The sequence below is a fragment of the Schistocerca nitens genome, chromosome 4 (genome assembly GCF_023898315.1).
Source record: "Schistocerca nitens isolate TAMUIC-IGC-003100 chromosome 4, iqSchNite1.1, whole genome shotgun sequence".
NCBI classification, from domain to species: domain Eukaryota; kingdom Metazoa; phylum Arthropoda; class Insecta; order Orthoptera; family Acrididae; genus Schistocerca; species Schistocerca nitens.
Genome location: NC_064617.1, coordinates 937026149 through 937048590, shown reverse-complemented (window position 1 = coordinate 937048590; position 22442 = coordinate 937026149). Strand labels below are relative to the sequence as shown.

The following is a 22442-nucleotide window of genomic DNA, read 5'->3' as shown; positions in this document are numbered from 1 at the left end:
TCTTTTTTTCTATTGTCTGCATCGAATACTTCGTGTATCAGTCGAGAGAACAACATAAGAAGCGCCAGGACACGTACAAAGTATGCTGACAGTACTGCCTTGCTCTGTACAGTGAAAGGCTAATTTCGATGCAAAGTACCTAACTCCGTGCATTGAAGAGTACCTTGCAGACTTCACGAAACGATGTAAATGTGGGCGCTTTGACAGTCCAGGCGGCTAGAGAGTAACAGCTCAACGCATGACATACCTGCTCACAGCGCTCTTTTCCAGCTACCTTTGCGATTTTTATGATGCCACGCACACTGTGTTAATACGTTCTAGTTAATGTTAAAATATTTAGTTGTCGCCGTTGGTGACGGGTTTTCGGTTCTTGTAACATATTATATTGTGATCACGGAAGTAGCTTAATTAGTTCTGACGTTTTTACCACTTTATTTCAGATCTTTTGGCTCCTACGGCTCCCACTACCAAGGCATCAGTCTTATTCCGATCCCTTGACACGCATCCTACCATCCCGTGCCTTCCTTTCCTCGCCAAGTCTGTGGAAAACCTCGTTACTCCTTATCTTATGAAGAGACTTAACTTTCAGCACGGTTTTGTAACTTCACATCTCAAACACTTTGATTCTCAAATTTCTCCACAGTTGACTATTCACTGATAGACTCCTTTTGAGCGAGGAATGCCCTCTTTGCCTGAGCTAGTCTTATTTTCGTATCATTGTTTCGTCTGTCAAGCATTATTTTGCTTCCAAGCTAATTACTCAAATTAAAGCTAATGTTTGACAGTAATAGGCTCCTTTCGAGCGTGGAATGCCCTCTTTGTCTGAGCTAGTCTGATTTTTATATCCTCATTGCTTCGTCTATCAACCATTATTTTACTTCTAAGTTGTCAAAATTCATTCACTTCATCTACCACACGGCCCCTTTTTTCGATGCTACATTTGTCGCCATTTTTTCTACCGCTCATTACTCTCGTCTTTTGCTGACTTACACTCAGTCTATATTCTGTACTTATTGGGCTTAGAGGACCTCGAATTGTTCCTTTTATTGAGGACAGAAACTTAATGAACAAATCTTATCACTGACAACTTTTCACTCTGAATTTTAATTCCACTCTTGAACTATTATTTCCGTCATTGCTTCTTCGATATACAGATCTCTCTCTCTCTTCCCGAACAGGCCGTGAAGGCCCAACGGTACCGACCGGCCGCCGTGTCATTCTCAGCCCATAGGCGTCACTGGATACGGATATGGAGGGTCATGTGGTCGCACACCGCTCTCTCGGCCGTATGTCAGCTTCCGAGACCGAAGCCGCTACTTCTCCATCAAGTAGCTCCTCAGTTTCGCCTCACAAGGCCTGACTGCACCCCGCTTGCCAACAGCGCTAGGCAGACCAGATGGTCTCCCATCCAAGTGCTAGCCCAGCCCGACAGCACTTAACTTCGGTGATCTGGCGGGAACCGGTGTTACGCAGCGGCAAGGCCGTTGGCTATATACAGGTGTAACAGTAGGGAAAAAAGTCTCCATACTTGTCTTACACCCTTTTTAATACTAGCACTTCTCTGCACAGGCGTCCCAGTGGCGGGAGGCAAGAGGTGGCACCTGCCTCCCTTTCCTCCCCCCCCCCCCCCGCCCTTCCCCCCTTGAATTTGGGGTGCAGAATTCTCACACAGACTCTTCACAGGAATTTATGCCTTCTCTTCGGCGCGGCGATGTCCTGCATGTCCTGCACTAGAGGTTGACGTGACGTTTGTCGAAACATTGGCAAAATATGTCATTCTTTATCCCTTCCTCACACGACCATTATCGACCTTCAGAAAGGAACCATTTGAACATGCTGGCGTGCGGATTCCGGCACGCATTCCAAGCAGAAATTTACGTGGCTGTAGTATACTTGCACATCATTCGTCCCCAAATCCCACAAGGAGATAACTCGTACTAGACTCTGTAGTACGGTCTTGCTGTACCGTAGGTGTGTTCATCCGTACTTCATCTACGGGCCCATATGCACCAGTCGAAAAGAGAAAATACAATTTTCTGCACCAGAACATACGGAAAAGAGTGCTAAAAATAAAGGTGGAAGAGATTTCCGTTTCAGGAAGTGGGAATCATCTCAGACTCGATAGTGTGCAACACAGCACAACTTGCGCTCATATAATTAAGGATTCAGCAGTCCAGTTGGCATGACTTCACAATAACGTGCGAAGTTCAGAGTCGGTTGTGACTCTTCTGTTAGGTTCCTCACATTCATCTCATCAAATGTTGATCTGGATAGCATAACAACCCAAAATTTTAGCTTTCAAAATGGATTTTATTAAACTTTGATCATGCTAGTCAACTTGAAAAAGTAGTAGGCGTGAAAATAATTCAATAATCTACTAACATGATCAGATGTGAAGTTTTTTAAGCAAACAGTGTTATAGGCAGGGTAAGTTGAACACGCGTTTTTAATTTCCTGTTTCATCTCTTCAGTATTAATCAGTGTATTTTTGCTGGTTATTTTTGATAATAGTCAACAAACATTTCTAAGATTTTTTGGTATAAAATGGTAATAAAATCTTGCCCCTTCTTGCATCAGTTTCTGCGGACGTCCATGCGTCCGTGTTAAGTCCTTCTGATTGTTTCCTCTTGGTTCATTTCATATTGGGTATTAGTCGTCTAACCCTATAGCTCAAGGTTGAACTTATTCACCCTGAGTCAGCAATCTGACGTTTGATGATTCCAGCACCACCATCATGTGCGTGTGTGTGTGTGTGTGTGTGTGTGTGAATTCCTAAGGGGCCAAACTGCTGAGGTCATCGCTCCCTAGACTTTCACACTACTTAAACTAACTTAAACTAACGTATGCTAAGAAAAATACACACACCCATGCCCGAGGGAGAACTCGAACCTCCGGCGGGTGGGCCCGCGCAGTCTGTGACGTGGCGCCTTAACTGCGCAGCCACTCTGCACGGCACCACCATTATGCTTGCGAGTCAAATTGTTTTGACCAGTCCAGCGAACGGGTGCACATCACACTGAAATCTTCTGGGATTTCAGGGCTCTGACAGAGAAGTTTCCCATGTTCTGATAATCAGAACGCCAGTACACCTAGTTTGCAAAATTTTCAAATGGTTCAAATGGCTATGAGCACTACGGGACTTAACATCTGAGGTCATCAGTGCCCTCGAACTTAGAATTACTTAAACCTAACTAACCTAAGGACATCACACACATCCATGCCAGAGGCAGGAATCGAACCTGATACAGTAGCGGTCCCGCGGTGCCAGACTGAAGCGCCTAGAACCGCTCGGCCACAACGGCCGCCTGCAAATTTTTGTGGATGCGTCAGAATATTACACGTGCTACAGCGCGCCACTCGTCGCCCACGGTTCACCGTTTTCTGGTGCCACCAGAATCAAGGTGAAAGGATAAAATACTGCTGCGTCGGCACAGGGTTATTAAATGATATTCACAGTTCCCTGTCTTATGGTGAACCATAGTTTGTGGTATACCTGGTCGTAGTTGACTCCATTTGAACAGAGTTGGGCATCACAGAGTATTCATGTAAACGAAGTCAGATCGCGTTGTAATAGGTATTAATTGAGGGGAGAATTTGTATAGTTTCCACCCCAATTAATGCTTCACCATTCAAGCACCATCCCTGTCTGATTTGTTTTTGTCATTTGTTTTGTGTAAGATTTATCAGCTTGTTGTAGCTACAAAGGGATTAATAAAACTTGTCATTGTTTTTATAAACTTAAATACGCCACTGTTCTCATTCACACTACCTCTACTATTCACTATTTTACTGTGGTGGTGTATGGGTACACCAGAAGTTCAAGGTTCAATGTCATTAAAATAATTAATTTGCTTGTTAATTTAGTGCTGAAAGTGGCTACATGCACAGACAACAAAAGTAATATGAGTAAATTCACTAATTTCATTTTTAAATTGTGTAGCTCTCGATTTGAAGGTTATTGAGGAGATAATGCTTTTCTTTATTTAAAAATATTAACATTTAACGTCACGGAGACAATGTTCACGTTGAAAGCAAGTGACAGCTTGAACAGTAATCATAATACACTCTAGGGCAAAAAAGAGAAAAACGCACCATAAAGGAATTGTCCAAATAGGACAGAAATCCGTAGATGTGATGTGAATGTACAGAGAAACGTATGATTCCAATTTCAGAAAAACTGGATGACTTATTGAACAGAAGGAGCTTGATTAATTGAGCAAGTAAACAATGCACTGATCCACCTCTGACCCTTGCTGCCCAAGGCAGGGTTTGGCAAGTAAGAATACAAGCAGTAGAAACTTTCTCGCTGTGAGGGTGGGAGGGGCGGCGTTACTATCTTACTGAAATGTAAGCCATGGGTGCCTTGTCAAGAAGGGCAACAAAACTGAGCGTAGAATATCGTCGACGTAGTGCTGTGCTGTAAAGTTGCCAAGGATGACAACCAAAGCTTTTCTGCTACGAAAAGATATGGCACCCCAGACCACCACCCCTCCCCGTCAGACAGTACGGAGTGTGACAGGTTGGTATCCCACTGTTGTCCGGGTCGTGTCCAGACATGTCTTCAGTGACGAGCCCTGCTTCGAATATCACCAGCGAAGTCGCGTCTGGAGACGACCCGGGGCCAGCGATGGGGCATCAACCTGACTGTCATCTGCCACATCGCCGACAGCCAGGACTGAAGGTATGCAGTGCCATTTCATTTCAGAACAAGACCACTTTGGTTATCAGCCGCGGCACTCTTACAGCGCAGCGGTATGTCGACGATATTCTGAGCCCCGTTTTGTTTGCCCCTCGTGGCAAGCCATCCTGGGCTTACATTTCAACAAGATAATGCCCGCCTGTAGACTGCGACAGCTTCTACTGCTTGTCTTCGTGCTTGCCAAACCCTACCTTGGCCAACAAGGTTGCCAGATGTCTCCACAACTGACAACGTCTGGACCATTATGGGCAGGGCCCTCGAGCCAGCTGGGGATTTTGACGATGTAATGCGCCAGTTGGACAGGATTTGGCACGATATCCCTCAGGAGGATATCCAACAACTCTATCAATCAATGCCATTTTTACTAACCGCTCAGTTTGTGAAGCTATTTCTCTTCAACAAAGCATCCAATTTTTGTGAAATTGTAATCGTTTGCTTGCCTGTAAATGGACATCACATCTACCGATTTCCGTCCCATTCGGATAATTTCTCCATGGTGCATCCTTTTTGTTTTGTCTTTGTGTGTTTTGGTTCATTCGTGTATGTTGTGTAAGTTAATAACTTTATTATTGCATTGTTGAAGTTACGAATTTTTATAAAAGTATCATTGTGTAGAAAATTTTCTATATTATGACTGCTGAGCTGTGCTGTGGCTCGCGTTGGTGCTGTTTGTAAGTTTCTGCCCTCTGTTGCAGGCCAGACGTATCGTTTAGTTGGCATGGTTGCGGTTGTTTGTCTTCTCGTGTTGACTGGCTCGTCTCGGTTTCGCAAGCGTTGCCTGACCGCTAGTGGCAGCAGCAGCGGTTATCGATATGTAGTAACTGTTGTTCGATCTTTGGGGCGACGTCGTCTTTTTTCCGGGACATGTGAGTGTGCCAGTTCGATTGGGGACTCAGGAGGTGTCAGGTCCACGCAGGGCGAGAACACGCCGGGACCGCTACGGCACGCATGGACTGCCGGATGGAAGGGCTGTGGTCACGAGGTTGCACGGCATCGTCTAAAATGGATCCAGCAAGCTTTACGATGAGTGCATTTCAATCCACGTAGAGTGGAGTCAGTCACCCATGTGGGCCCCGTAGTAGGTATGTGATGCTGTGAACAGATTATCATCGGGCCGTCGTGTGCAGTTTGGTGGATCTGCGTACCGCTTAGTACTTGAAGACCCCACTGTGCTAAATGCACTTGGTTCAGTGATTAGACGGTGTTGTTACTCAAATGTGAATTAATAAAGCAGTGAAGAGGTGTGTTTCATTCTGCCACCCATCGTCAGAGTTGTCACAGTGAGTTCAGTGTGTGTTTGTGTGCCTAATGAATTTGATGTCACTCATTTGGTACTTGGTTTTGGCTCGCTTTGCGATTGTTTCCGCAATGAGGTGTGGTTGCTGATTCTGGTTGGTTACCTTTCGGTTTTGCCTCGCACACAAATCGAGTGGGGTTTTAGTTACTGTTAGTTTGTCAGGTGTTTTGTACTGTGACTTGTTTGTACAGATTTTCGGGTTTGTGGAATCGGTCGTAGATCTGGTAGTGGTTCCTTTCTCGTTACAGGCGCTATAAACACAGTATTCTGGGGACGTAGTGCAGACTGCCGGTTCTGGCTTTGGCGTATTGTTCCATCATTGCATTTGGTTTATAGGATGTCAGGTAGCTTCAACAAGATTATCATTAGTCATTCGTCAGACTGCCACTAGTCTGAGTTACCATCTTGTGCAGTGAATGCAGCTCTTGGCTGCCTACCTCATTGCTCGCGAAAGTGTTTGGCCGGCCGCGGTGGTCTCGCGGTTCTAGGCGCTCAGTCCGGAACCGCGCGACTGCTACGGTCGCAGGTTCGAATCCTGCCTCGGGCATGGACGTGTGTGATGTCCTTAGGTTAGTTGGGTTTAAGTAGTTCTAAGTTCTGGGGGACTGATGACGATAGATGTTAAGTCCCATAGTGCTCAGAGCCATTTGAAAGTGTTTGTTGCCGGACGTTCTCAGAGATCGATTCCTGGAGCACCGTCTGTGACTGGTCCTTGTATTTTATTATTGTATTATTTATTACCATATCTTATAATGCCTACATTAAAGGTTATGTATGTGTAGTTAATAGTTCCGGTCGCCTTCTGGAATAAATCAAGGAGTGTAAGGGTTGTGTTACAAGGTTACTGTCATCTTATTTCACCCGTTTGGTGGTCAGTTGCTTGTTTCTTTTAGTTAACCTTTGCTTGTATTTGCTGTTTTACAGCAGGTTTTTGAAATTTTTTTAATATAATTGCCGTTCCTGGCGTGTAAGACCTTCAGCCGTGATTGTGGTCTTTTGCTTTGAAAAAATTATTCGATGTTTATATTTTAGCAGTAAGCCATTTCACTGCCATTCCTGGCGTCTGGTACCTTCTGCTCTGTTTGCGGCCACTTACTTTTTAATATTTCAGTACCTGTAAGTTGCAATTGCAGCGAGTTCTTAAACATTCTTAATTTATTGCCATTCTTGGCGTGTAAGGCCTTCAGCCGTGGCCACAATGGCTTGTCTTTTTTTTTAAAGAACATTATCTGTATCTGTATTTTATGGTGATTTGCTAAACTGTAACGCTCTGAAAACACTATTATTTACACGGTTGTTTATTCCTTCATTAATAACGCGTGGTATTTTTTATATTTATTGTTGAGTCTGGAATTACTGTTTTAAAAATAAATGTGTGTAACTGTAAAAGTCAACCAGTAGTAACTGATTACGGTCCCGTTCACAACTGTAACCGAATCCTGCCATCCCTTGTCTACCGGGTTTCAGCTGCATTGTTCGACTAGCTTTATACACACGTAAGTAATAAATACTGCGCCGTGCACAGCTGTAGGCTGAACGCTGCAGTTCGGCGCACGGGCGTCGCACTCGCGTCCCGTTCTCGCTGTCGTGTGTTTCCCTCAGTTCGTGGTCCGTTACGCAAGCGTGCGCCGGCGGGCGGCGCGGCTGTCAGCGGCCCTGCTCGAGCCGGAGTGCCGCCCCGCAGCCAGGCACCCAGGCCCTAATGGCGGCCGCTGACGGCGGCGATGCGCCGCTCCGACGCTCTCCTTCCCGTCGTCGCCGCTATTTAGACCGTCACCGGGGCGGCGCATCTGCCCGGCGCTCCCGTCACCGCGGCGGACACCTATAAAAACACTCTCGTGCTAAGAGCCCCACCGGCCGGAGCACTGAAAGGGCTGACGTCCGGAGAAACTGCGTCCCGTCCAGATTCCTCTCTCCCCGTGAGCTAACGTCACTGTAAGGCTGGTGCCATGGCTCGTAGCCGAATCTGCTAGCTAAATCTAGCTAAAGGAATGCCGGTCGATCAGGGGAAACTCAGTTCGAATGCTAGGGATGTTTCAACTCCGGAGTTTGCCACGTAAAAACATACACTGATATGTATGATGTGGAGTTGGAACGTAATTTTTTGCTCTATATTCGTGGAGATATGCTTCACGGATTTCTCCCTGAATGAGATCCGTATACAGGGTGGTCCATTGATCGTGACCGGGCCAAATATCTCACGAAATAAGCATCAACCGAAAAAACTGCAAAGAACGAAACTCGTCAAGCTTGAAGGGGCAAACCAGATGGCGCTATGGTAGGCCCGCTAGATGGCCCTGTCTTAGGTCAAACGGATATCAACTCCCTTTTTTCTAAATAGGAACCCCCATTTTTATTACATATTCGTGTAGTGCGTAAAGAAATATGAATGTTTTAGTTGGACCACTTTGTTCGCTTTGTGATAGATGGCGCTGTAATAGTCACAAACGTATAAGTACGTGATATCACGTAACATTCCGCCAGTGCGGACGGTATTTGCTTCGTGATACATTACCCGTGTTAAAATAGACCGTTTACCAATTGCGGAAAAGGTCGATATCGTGTTTATGTATGGCTATTGTGATCAAAATGCCCAACGGGAGTGTGTTATGTATCCTGCTCGGTATCCTGCACGACATCATCCAAGTGTCCGGACCGTTCGCCGGATAGTTACGTTATTTAAGGAAACACCAAGTGTTCAGCCACATGTGAAACGTCAACCACGACCTCCAACAAATGATGATGCCCAAGTAGGTGTTTTAGCTGCTGTCGCGGCTAATCCGCACATCAGTAGCAGACAAATTGCGAGAGAATCTGGAATCTCAAAAACGTAGGTGTTGACACTGCTACATTAACATCGATTGCACCCGTAACATACACTCCTGGAAATGGAAAAAAGAACACATTGACACCGGTGTGTCAGACCCACCATACTTGCTCCGGACACTGCGAGAGGGCTGTACAAGCAGTGATCACACGCACGGCACAGCGGACACACCAGGAACCGCGGTGTTGGCCGTCGAATGGCGCTAGCTGCGCAGCATTTGTGCACCGCCGCCGTCAGTGTCAGCCAGTTTGCCGTGGCATACGGAGCTCCATCGCAGTCTTTAACACTGGTAGCATGCCGCGACAGCGTGGACGTGAACCGTATGTGCAGTTGACGGACTTTGAGCGAGGGCGTATAGTGGGCATGCGGGAGGCCGGGTGGACGTACCGCCGAATTGCTCAACACGTGGGGCGTGAGGTCTCCACAGTGCATCGATGTTGTCGCCAGTGGTCGGCGGAAGGTGCACGTGCCCGTCGACCTGGGACCGGACCGCAGCGACGCACGGATGCACGCCAAGACCGTAGGATCCTACGCAGTGCCGTAGGGGACCGCACCGCCACTTCGCAGCAAATTAGGGACACTGTTGCTCCTGGGGTATCGGCGAGGACCATTCGCAACCGTCTCCATGAAGCTGGGCTACGGTCCCGCACACCGTTAGGCCGTCTTCCGCTCACGCCCCAACATCGTGCAGCCCGCCTCCAGTGGTGTCGCGACAGGCGTGAATGGAGGGACGAATGCAGACGTGTCGTCTTCAGCGATGAGAGTCGCTTCTGCCTTGGTGCCAATGATGGTCGTATGCGTGTTTGGCGCCGTGCAGGTGAGCGCCACAATCAGGACTGCATACGACCGAGGCACACAGGGCCAACACCCGGCATCATGGTGTGGGGAGCGATCTCCTACACTGGCCGTACACCACTGGTGATCGTCGAGGGGACACTGAATAGTGCACGGTACATCCAAACCGTCATCGAACCCATCGTTCTACCATTCCTAGACCGGCAAAAGAACTTGCTGTTCCAACAGGACAATGCACGTCCGCATGTATCCCGTGCCACCCAACGTGCTCTAGAAGGTGTAAGTCAACTACCCTGGCCAGCAAGATCTCCGGATCTGTCCCCCATTGAGCATGTTTGGGACTGGATGAAGCGTCGTCTCACGCGGTCTGCACGTCCAGCACGAACGCTGGTCCAACTGAGGCGCCAGGTGGAAATGGCATGGCAAGCCGTTCCACAGGACTACATCCAGCATCTCTACGATCGTCTCCATGGGAGAATAGCAGCCTGCATTGCTGCGAAAGGTGGATATACACTGTACTAGTGCCGACATTGTGCATGCTCTGTTGCCTGTGTCTATGTGCCTGTGGTTCTGTCGGTGTGATCATGTGATGTATCTGACCCCAGGAATGTGTCAATAAAGTTTCCCCTTCCTGGGACAATGAATTCACGGTGTTCTTATTTCAATTTCCAGGAGTGTATATCACGAAATAAGCTTCAACCGAAAAAACTGCAAAGAACGAAACTCGTCTAGCTTGAAGGGGGAAACCAGATGGCGCTATGGTAGGCACGCTAGTTAGCCCTGTCATAGGTCAAACGCATATCAACTCCCTTTTTTTTAAATAGGAACCCCCATTTTTATTACATATTCGTGTAGTGCGTAAAGAAATATGAATGTTTTAGTTGGACCACTTTGTTCGCTTTGTGATAGATGGCGCTGTAATAGTCACAAACGTATAAGTACGTGATATCACGTAACATTCCGCCAGTGCGGACGATATTTGCTTCGTGATACATTACCCGTGTTAAAATAGACCGTTTACCAATTGCGGAAAAGGTCGATATCGTGTTGACGTATGGCTATTGTGATCAAAATGCCCAACGGGAGTGTGTTATGTATGCTGCTCGTTATCCTGCACGACATCATCCAAGTGTCCGGACCGTTCGCCGGATAGTTAAGTTATTTAAGGAAACAGGAAGTGTTCAGCCACATGTGAAACGTCAACCACGACCTCCAACAAATGATGATGCCCAAGTAGGTGTTTTAGCTGCTGTCGCGGCTAATCCGCACATCAGTAGCAGACAAATTGCGAGAGAATCTGGAATCTCAAAAACGTAGGTGTTGACACTGCTACATTAAGATCGATTGCACCCGTAACATATTTCTATGCACCAGGAATTGCATGGCGACGACTTTGAACGTCGTGTACAGTTCTGCCAATGGGCACAAGAGAAATTACGACACGCGTTCTATTTAGCGACGAAGCGTCATTCACCAGCAGCAGTAAAGCAAACCGGCATAATATGCACTATCGGGCAACGGCAAATCCACGATGGCTGCGACAAGTGGAACATCAGCGATCTTGGTCGGTAATGTATGGTGCGGCATTATGGCAGGAAGGATAATTGGCCCCCATTTTATCGATGGCAATCTAAATGGTGCAATGTATGCTGATTTCCTATCTAATGTTCTACCGATGTTACTATAAGATGTTTCACTGCATGACGGAATGGCGATGTACTTCCAACATGATGGATGTCCGGCACATAGCTCGCGTGCGGTTGAAGCGTTATTGAACAGCATATTTCATGACAGGTGGATTTGTCGTCCAAGCGTCTTACCATGGCCCGCACGTTCACCGGATCTGACGTTCCCGGATTTCTTTCTGTGGGGAAAGTGCATGGTGGCTTAATTCTATGAAATACAAATAATTTTAATTTTTGCTTTAGTAGCTGTCTGTCCGTTTACGAAGTCTCGTAACGGTTGGCCCTGACTAGTATTATTACGCTATCTGACTGCATAGAACAACAACAAGGAATGAAATGGAAATTTTCATTAACACAATTAATTAATTAATTAATTAAGTCCCCAGCAACTATAAAACCTACGAAACCAAAGCACAAGTATCACTGTTCTGTGTGTGGGAGTGTGACTCAACGTACACATCTGGCACGGTTCTTCTTCAAAAGACAAGAATTTCAAATACCATTTATACTGAATTAATTAAAGAAAATACAAATACCATAATTACTCAAGAGAACCACAATTACACTCTAATCCAAGAACACAAGCCAGATGCTTTGTTGACTGAACCTGTAATGACACATTATTTAAAACATGGAAATAATGAAAAATAAATCAAGTTTCGTTACCTTCATATATTGACCAAAATCACTCTCATAATTACAATATATCTCCACACCGACTCGCTATCACCACATCTCAACAAGAACCTTTCAGCATCACATCTCAGCAAGCACTCCCTACTAGCACATCTGAACACGAACTGACTACCACGAGTCCTCGACAAGCACTGCCCACTACGACATCCCAATAATCACTCTGCCAGTGGAGGCGGGCGAACAATGCTCTCTAGCGATCTCTGGCGCTGTGGCTCAGTATAGCCACCTTTCATATGCCCTTCCTCCACGGCTAGAATTTGATGGTATTTTTGCCAGCATTGGTGGTGAAAATACCACCAAATTCGTCAAAAAAATATAGACAAAAATAAAAGATAATATTAATACGTAAATATCATATAACTAGATAAAATTTTGGCTTTGCACTGACCTTTCAATAACCTATTATATAGAATACAGTAAGCAATACAAATTCTTTCATACATGTGACTTTACATAATAGTTTACACAAGTATTATGTGGTTAAACAATTCAATCAATAGCGTCAGCAATGACGAATATGTGCAGGTAAGAGTCTCATAGCTTTCCACAAACAGTAATACACAAAAAATCAGTTTATACAAATATTCACATAAACGCTTTCCATAGCCCAAGAATAAGCAGTTGACAGTTCCAGCAGTAGCACCCAGCAATGGTCAACAGGTGCAAAAACCAATAAGTAACATTTTTTCAATAGAAGCAGTCCATCAGTGGCACCCGCAATGTTGATCAGGTGCACACAGCAACAGGTGACTTCATTTCAGTAGAAGCAATCCATCAGTGGCACCCAGCAATGTTGAGTAGGTGCAGACACCAACAAGTAACACCATTTCAGTAGAAGCAGTCCATTAGTGGCACCAGCAATGTTGATCAGGTGCACACAGCAACAGGTGACTTCATTTCAGTAGAAGCAATCCATCAGTGGCACCCAGCAATGTTGAGCAGGTGCAGACATCAACAGGTGACATCTTTTCAGTAGAAGCAGTCCATCAGTGGCACCCAGCAATGTTGAGTAGGTGCAGACATCAACAGGTGACATCATTTCGGTAGAAGCAGTCCATCAGTGGCACCCGCAATGTTGAGTAGGTGCAGACACCAACAGGTAACACCATTTCAGTAGAAGCAGTCCATTAGTGGCACCAGCAAAGCTGAGCAGGTACACACAGCAACAAGTCACATTTCTCAGCAGAAGCAGTTCCATAAAATACACTGTCACTGATCACACTGTTCATCAGAGTTTATAAGCAGAAATTAAACATGTCCTAGTGGCACCAATATTGTAGAAAAAGTACAAGTAACAGTCCATAATTTTTTTTACAATCACTGATCACACAGTTCATCAGCAGAAATTAAACATGTCCTTGTGGCACCAATCATGTAGAAAAGGTACAAGTAACAGTCCATAATTTTTTTTACAATCACTGATCACACAGTTCATCAGCAGAAATTAAACATATCCTTGTAGCACCAATCATGTAGAAAAGGTGCAAGTAACAGTCCATACTATTCACCATAACTACTGAGACAGTTCAGTCATGAACAATAGTTTGAATGCACATACAATTTCTTTAACAAAATATAATCAATGCTCTTACACTAAACATACAAATCATAATAAACACACAAATGATATCAGTTAATTGTCACATTAACTATTACAATACACAAATACCAGTAAACCTATAACATTTATGGGTGTCAGTGCAAGCCACTACCAACAAATAAAATAATATTTAGGAGATAGGTGGGTAGGATTAGAAAAGGAAAACACACAAAACACATCCACTCATCTTTCATCCACATTAAGTACTACTGTGTAATTGAATAGTGTTAACTGTGTAAATGTAACTCTGTCCAAGATTTGATGTTCATCATGTGTACCAAGTACTAGTGGCAGCAATGTATAACAGTCAATAATAGTTAAGTCAACGTCATAGTCATCATGTCAAGACCAATGTTTGCCAAGCCAGATCAAAATGTACGGTTGCTGAACAACTGTCAGTGAGCCAAGATATGCACATGCTTCCTCTCTCAAAAAAAGTATATACTGCTTAGTGATTTAACAAGTGTGTGTATAGACAATCTTCCTTCCACTTGAGTGTTCTAGTCTGCCATCTTCATCCTCCTTGTTCCATATGGACCAACAAAAAAAAAAAATATGCTCCTCACTTACTTTACCTCTTATCCACCAAACTCCAATAATCATCACTTAATCTTAATACTTCAATAATACGTCGATACATATAAACCTCAGCACCAATATCATTTCACTTCCATAACAACTCTTTCCTCTAGTCAGTCTCCTCGAACAAGTACAGATAAAATCCTAGTGCAACTTCAATTCAGCATCCCATACAATCCGAAGACACATTGTCCACACACAACCTCTGTGTATTCCATCTGACCCAAATTTTCTACTCATTATAAATTATAAGATACATTTTGGTTCCTTGTCCATCATTAAATAAAAGAAATGCATACATGACCTCTAACAGACTTAGTTCGAATAACTCTCAGTAATTAAGTACGATTACGGAGTGTGAATAATCATAATATTTCACAGTGTGTACACCACTTCAAGAATCATGGCAGAAGCAATCATGTGGAGTATTCCTTGTGTCAAGTGTCACTTCCTATTTCAATTGCTCACGAAAAATGCAGTGTAATACTGTCAATGGTCTAAACCTAGTTTTGGTCTGTCATGTCGTTAGCTTCCTTCCTATTAGCATAAATTTATACAGCTTCCATAAAACCTCAGCTCATGTGACTTCTATGACTTTCTTTTACTAATGTCGTTCGTCGAATTATAGCAGTTCATTTTCTTATCTTAAAAATATAAGGCACTGAGCGTAAGCAAAACATGCAATAGCGAGTAAATATACCAGTAGAGAACAGAATGTCAACAAGTGGATGCCGCACAATCCCTACAACGAGGCTCTGCCAAGTGAACAATCTATAATTAATACCACAGTGTAACCTAAACTCTATATTTGTACACAGTATATCAGCATTTCTATATACTAGATTGAAGAGTAGTTATGACAACAAAACAGAAATGTGTAAATATGCAATCCATACGCACAGCAGCAAACATGCCTTACACAATAAACAGGTCATTAGAATCACATCGCCATAAGCAAATAAATCTTCATATGTAATCTTAATAAGTAAACATGAAGGCGCAAGCAGATAAATCACAAAGTATAACTTACATATCTAACCACATCAGCACAATTAATCAGGTGACAATTATAATTTAAATAACTAAGCACAGCAGGCACATAATAAAAAAAATATGACGTCAGTGAAAAAGCATAGCAGCCAAGCGATGCATAATATACGCAAGTAATAACACTGTTCATTAATCAATAATTGTCAAAATCAGTAAATGTACACAAGCACGTCGCTTCACAAGTAATTTCATAGAACATAAAATTTAGCACAAAGTATGAGTCACGTAATCGCGAGCAGCAAATTACGTCTAAAGTACGTACCTAAGTGAAATTATGTTACCTGAAAAATAAACTCAATTAATAGTTACCCTTTTTAGTTTATTAGTTTCATCTTCGAAATGACCTTCTTCCTGAAAATTTTCTCCAAAGCAAGTCGTCTTAACGTCGGACACGCACAGAATTTACCTGAAGGTCTTAAATACTTTATACAACCGTATCCTGAAAAATACTGAACGTTAATAACATAATTTATGAAGTCCTTATAGCTTTATACAGAATTTATTCGGAGAAATTAGACTGTGTATTTGTTTACGTCTGTCAGTGCATTTGCACTGAGCGCTCGATCAGCTGTAGGCGCGTGACGTAGGAAGCGATTGTTTGCGGTCAACGACTGCTTTGTGCGGCGCGCAGACTTCAGTGTTGCTTTGAGTATCTGCCGCCGCCGGAACATGGCGCGGTATCCTTGTACTCTCCGCATGTTTACATGTAGCTGTTAATTTCTCTAAAGTATGTCATTCCACAAAAATTTTTTTTAAAAGTATATCATTCCACAAAAATTTTGGAAACTACGAACCTCACGTTTTGTGGTAGGAACAGCGTAATTACGAATAGCGTCTAGTTTCTCTGGATCAGGGAGAATACCTTCTGTAGAAATAATGTGACCGAGAAATTTCACCTGAGAACGACCAAATTCAGATTTTTCAAAGTTCACAGTAATGCCAACTCTTGCAAAAATACGTAATAATGAATCCAAAATTTTGTTGTGCTCATTCCAAGAACGTTTAGCAATAAGAATGTCGTCAACATAAGAAGTAATATTGTCACGAAGATAAACAGGTAAAATTTAGTTTAAACTACGAATGAATGCTGCAGAAAATATAGTAAGTCCAAACGGTAATTTCCAAAGTCATTTTCGGGTAAAACAGTCAAATCTGGTTATTCTTTACCTACTGTCTAGATAGATTGATAGTAGAAGAGTTGTTTTTATAGATGCAAAGAATAGTGAAAGAGTACGCAGCGGTGCAGAAAACTAAAAGGGAAATAGCACCACTACAGCTCGGGGCCCTGTGATCGCTACTGCACATATTCACTTAGTGTAGTGAATCCCCTGAGGACATTAATAGCTGCACATAAATTTCAGTTTGTGACTTAGTGGCAAATTCGGCGGAAGTGCGTACGTAAATTGATCCAACCATGCACATGGATGTATGTCATTCTTAGAATTGCGGAAGATCTTAAATTTCCGAACAGTCAAAAAGTGTTTATAGTCAAAGTTTTCGCCTCGCGGCGACAAAGACCTACCGCGTCTGTCCCAGTTTGAATGTCGATTATTGTCAAGTTCGCGCGCCTGGCGCTCTCTTGTTGCATCCCGTAAATGAAACAAATTATTTTCTTCAAACCCCTCTGGTATCTGTGATTCTAAATTTCTTTTGCCGTCTTTTCTTACGATTTCGCCTTCAGTTTGTTTTACTTGCTTTTGTAGTGCCTCAAATTCCCTATTAACGCGATCATTAAATTTTCCCTGATACTCTTCGGTTTCTGCAAATGGTAATGGAGCTGTATCATCTGAATCTCTATCCCCATTTAAACTAAGACTTGTCAATTTATCTGAAATCTCCTCAACTCTTTCCGATAAATCACCTATTTTTTCTCTCTGTTTACCTACGTCTTCCGTAAGTGTCGCGACTCGGGTTTCAGTGTTGACACATTTGGTAGTTAACTGTTCATATTGTTGTGTTCGGTTATTTATTCTGTCATTTGGTACGGATTCCTCGATTCTCTCAAATATCTCTTCCTTATCGTGTGCACGTTGTAAATTTAACTCTGAAAATTTTTGTACTATCACGCGATCTCTTTCTTCCTGTTCTCTATCCTGTTCCCTTTGTCTAATCTCTACTGCAACTAATCTACTATTGTGAGTATTCAAAATTGGTTGTACTTCTTCTCTGATTTCTCTCTTTAATTCATCTTTCATATTTTTAAAACAAGTCCCTATTCGTGAATCTAACCGTGTTTCCATTGTTTCCATCTGTGTTTTTAATTCAGATCTAAACTGTGTTTCCATTGTTCCCATATCATTTTTTAATTCAGATCCCAAAGTTCCCATCCGTGTTTCCATTCGTGTTTCCATTGTTCCCATCTGTGTTTTTAATTCAGATCCCAAATTTAATATTATACCCATCAACTGCTCCATTTGATCTGGTTCGAAATTCTTTTCGCCCCTATCATTTCTCGCAAAACCAGTTTCCTTCGTCATAGCTGTATAGCCATCTGTGTTCGATACTATTCCAGAATCTTCTGTCGTTAGTCTCGAATTCTGAAAATTTTCTAATTGTGAAAAGTTTTGAATTGGTTCCGGACTATTTTCCCGACTTATTACATTGTTTTCCACTTCATTATTCAACATACTGTTCTCTTGTGCTGGCGAGTTCGCCATGTCAACAATTTCATCATTCTCACTATTCATCATTTTTGCCTTTTTCATTGATCGCGTAATCATTTACAAAACAAACAAAACTCGTCACTGTACGAAAATTACACACAATGACTCTTTATCATCAACAATACCATTCACTCGAAATGTTTCCCTCAAACACGATTAACGAACAATTGAAATAATTGCACTAAATCGTCAAACGCGTATACAAGACAACAAATCAAATTCAGAGAAAAAATACCATTATAAGAATGACAATTACCAAATCTACACATGCAAAACAGACTATAATTACTAAACTACAAGTTACTACAACAATGCTACTGTCTACTATTTTTTACAATCAGAAGATTCCAAGGGACGATCCGAAGCAGTGGTCGCCACGTGCATGGGGGCTTAATTCTATGAAATGCAAATATTTTTAGTTTTTCGGTTTAGTAGCTGTCTGTCCGTTTACGAAGTCTCGTAACGGTTGGCCCTGACTAGTATTATTACGCTATCTGACTGCATAGAACAACAACAAGGAATGAAATGGAAATTTTCATTAACACAATTAATTAATTAATTAATTAAGTCCCCAGCAACTATAAAACCTACGAAACCAAAGCACAAGTATCACTGTTCTGTGTGTGGGAGTGTGACTCAACGTACACATCTGGCACGGTTCTTCTTCAAAAGACAAGAATTTCAAATACCATTTATACTGAATTAATTAAAGAAAATACAAATACCATAATTACTCAAGAGAACCACAATTACACTCTAATCCAAGAACACAAGCCAGATGCTTTGTTGACTGAACCTGTAATGACACATTATTTAAAACATGGAAATAATGAAAAATAAATCAAGTTTCGTTACCTTCATATATTGACCAAAATCACTCTCATAATTACAATATATCTCCACACCGACTCGCTATCACCACATCTCAACAAGAACCTTTCAGCATCACATCTCAGCAAGCACTCCCTACTAGCACATCTGAACACGAACTGACTACCACGAGTCCTCGACAAGCACTGCCCACTACGACATCCCAATAATCACTCTGCCAGTGGAGGCGGGCGAACAATGCTCTCTAGCGATCTCTTGCGCTGTGGCTCAGTATAGCCACCTTTCAAAAGTTGAAGGAATTTGCTATCGTGATCCAACGACAACGCCTGACAACATGCGTCAGCGCATTGTCAATGCACGTGCGAACATTGCGGAAGGCGAACTGCTCGCTGTTGAGAGGAATGTCGTTACATTGCCAAATGCATTGAGGTTGACGGACATCATTTTGAGCATTTATTGCATTAATGTGGTATTTACAGGTAATCACGCTGTAACAGCATGCGTTCTCAGAAATGATATGTTCACAAAGGTACATGTATCACATTGGAACAACCGAAATAAAATGTTCAAACGTACCTGCGTTCTGTATTTTAATTTAAAAAACCTACCTGTTACCAACTGTTCGTCAAAAATTGCGAGCCATATATTTGTGACTATTACAGCGCCATCTATCACAAAGCGAAAAAAGTGGTCCAACTAAAACATTCATATTTCTTTACGTACTACACGAATATGTAATAAAAATGGGGGTTTCTATTTTAAAAAACGCAGTTGATATCCGTTTGACCTATGGCAGCGCCATCTAGCGGGCCAACCATAGCGCCATCTGGTTTCCCCCTTCAAGCTAGACAAGTTTCGTTCTTTGTAGTTTTTTCGTTTGATGCTTATTTCGTGAGATATTTGGCCCGGTGACGATCAATGGACCACCCTGTATAGTCTCAAGCTTTCCAAATTCTCCATCGTCTGTGTTAGCTGCACTTGTCCGAATTACCTCACGAGAACGGCACAAAGTCTCGGAACTTCCATAGCCTACAACACGTTTCATCGACGTCAGTGACCGAAGAACACTGGTCGTGATATCGATTTCGTAAGATGGTAGGCGGCTCGAAATCGCGATATTTAATGTGGCCAACTAAATAAAGCACAACACGGTCTACTTATAGATCCAGACAATAGTGACATAGGAAGTCGTCGAAAGTTTGAGACTGATACAAATTCAACGTGGCAAGGAATCCGTGAAGCGTATCATATATTTATCAGCTTTTCTTTCAGTCAGTCGTGTCTGTTGCTTTTTATATATATGCCATTTCACTTCTATGCAACTATAGTTTCATCATTGGCACTGTGGGCGCTGTGCAGATATTTCCGGTGAATGAACTTCAGCGTCTTCTAGTGTGGTAACTTTAAGCCTGGCAAGTAAATCTCTTCTCAAGGGAATATATGATCATATCGATAACAGTGCTTTAAGTGCCTGAAGATGAAGCTGTGGCTGTTCAACAGGAAATGAATAAAAACAAAAAAAGCAGTAAAAATAATAAGATATTGTCCACAACATAATATTTATCAGCTGGTGTCAATAATTTCCGTCCGCAGCTCGTGGTCTTGAGGTCGCGTTCTCGCTTCCATAGCGCGGGGTCCCGGGTTCGATTCCCGGCGGGGTGTGGGATTTTCACCTGTTTGTGTTGTCCTCATCATTTCATCATCCTTCATGGAAGTGGCGAGTTTGGACTCAACAAAGGTTGGGAATTTGTACGGGCGCTGATAACCGCGCAGTTGAGCGCCCCACAAACCAAACATCATCATCATCAGAATGAGATTTTCACTCTGCAGCGGAGTGTGCGCTGATATGAAACTTCCTGGCAGATTAAAACTGTGTGCGCGACCGAGACTCGAACTCGGGACCTTTGCCTTTCGCGGGCAAGTGCTCTACTTGCCCGCGAAAGGCAAAGGTCCCGAGTTCGAGTCTCGGTCGCGCACACAGTTTTAATCTGCCAGGAAGTTTCATCATCATCATCATCATCAATAATTTCCAGTATTATGGAAGCAAGAAGACAGATACCTACCTCAGGCACTTTTATGAGATGAAAAAGGAAGAGCGGAAAGTTATTCCATACATCTGTAATGTACGATAATATGCGCTTACTGACCATGCCCAACAAAGGAGGGGATTGCTGTACTCCTGACGTCACCGGCGTGGCGCATCATGGGCAGCGCACTCTCTGGTATTTTATTGTACTGTGTACAAACATTCGCAAACTGGATACGTTTAAGATGCACTAAACGCTGCCTGTTGGTATCCATTATGCACATCAGTGGTCTGTAGCACAACACGATTCCTATCAACACATTCATGGCAGTAGACTGAGTATGTACACTATATTTATTTCCGTTTTCTGTGCTATACAGTAATTAAAATAAATTTTCTCTGCTATGAAAATTTCTATACTCCCTGGCAAGAAATTTATAACCTGCAGGTCTTCTTCAGCAGGCAGTTCGTCCTCATGAGCGTTCGTTCGCTAGTTTACGTATTTCAAATATTCAAATCTTTGAATCGGGAGCATTTCACTGGGGGCCATTATTTTCCAGACGTAACCCAACTAATCCTTTTTCCTTTTATTTTATTTATTTATTTATTTATTTTTTTTGAGGGAGGGGGGTAGGAGTTTAGTATAGTATTGCACGCATGTGACTAAACCGGTCAGTATTGCTACAGTGTGAGCGCGATGGTAGTAATATATATCTTTAGATTGAGGTAGTAGTAAATTAGCGGTAACTTTGTGTTGTCCGTGCGGCAAATACACTGAGCCGACAAGTCACGGGATACCTTGTAATACTGTGTCGAGCCTCCTATTGCCCGGCCCAGTGCACCAGCTCCACGTGGCATGGACTAGACAAGTCGGTGGAAGTCCCGTGCAGAAATACTGACCCGTGCTGGCTGTATAGCCGTCCATAACTGCCAAACCGTTACCTGTCCAAGACTTTGTGCACGAGCTGACCACCCGATTGTGCCCCATTAATGTTCCATGTGATTCACGCCGGGCGATCTGGGTGTCCAAATCATTTGTTCGAACTATGCAGAATGCTTTTTAAACCAACCGCGAAAAATTGTGGCCCGGTGACATGGCACATTGTCATCCATAAACATTCCATCGTTGTTCGACGACAGGAAGTCTATGAATGGCTGCAAATGATCTCCGAGTAGCTGAAAACAACCATTTCCAATCAATAATCGGTTCAGTTGTACCAGACGACGCAGTCCATTCCATGTAAACACAGCCCACACCATTGCGGAGCCACCACCAGTTTGCACAGTGTCTTGTTAACTACAGGGTTATTACAAATGATTGAAGCTATTTCACAGCTTTACAATAACTTTATTGAGATATTTTCACAATGCTTTGCACACACACACAAAAACTCAAAAAGATTTTTTAGGCATTCACAAATGTTCGATATGTGCCCCTTTAGTAATTCGGCAGACATCAAGCCGATAATCAAGTTCCTCCCACACTCGGCGCAGCATGTCCCCATCAATGAGTTCGAAAGCATCGTTGATGCGAGCTCGCAGTTCTGGCACGTTTCTTGGTAGAGGAGGTTTAAACACTGAATCTTTCACATAAGCCCATAAAAAGAAATCGCATGGGGTTAAGTCGGGAGAGCGTGGAGGCCGTGACATGAATTGCTGATCATGATCTCCGCCACGACCGATTCATCGGTTTT

General features: G+C 43.1%; 1 pseudogene; it reads right to left on the bottom strand.

Annotated features, from left to right (window-relative positions):
- Positions 1-1372: 1372 nt before the first annotated feature.
- On the bottom strand, positions 1373-1489 carry LOC126254850 (5S ribosomal RNA; annotated as a pseudogene).
- Positions 1490-22442: the final 20953 nt, after the last annotated feature.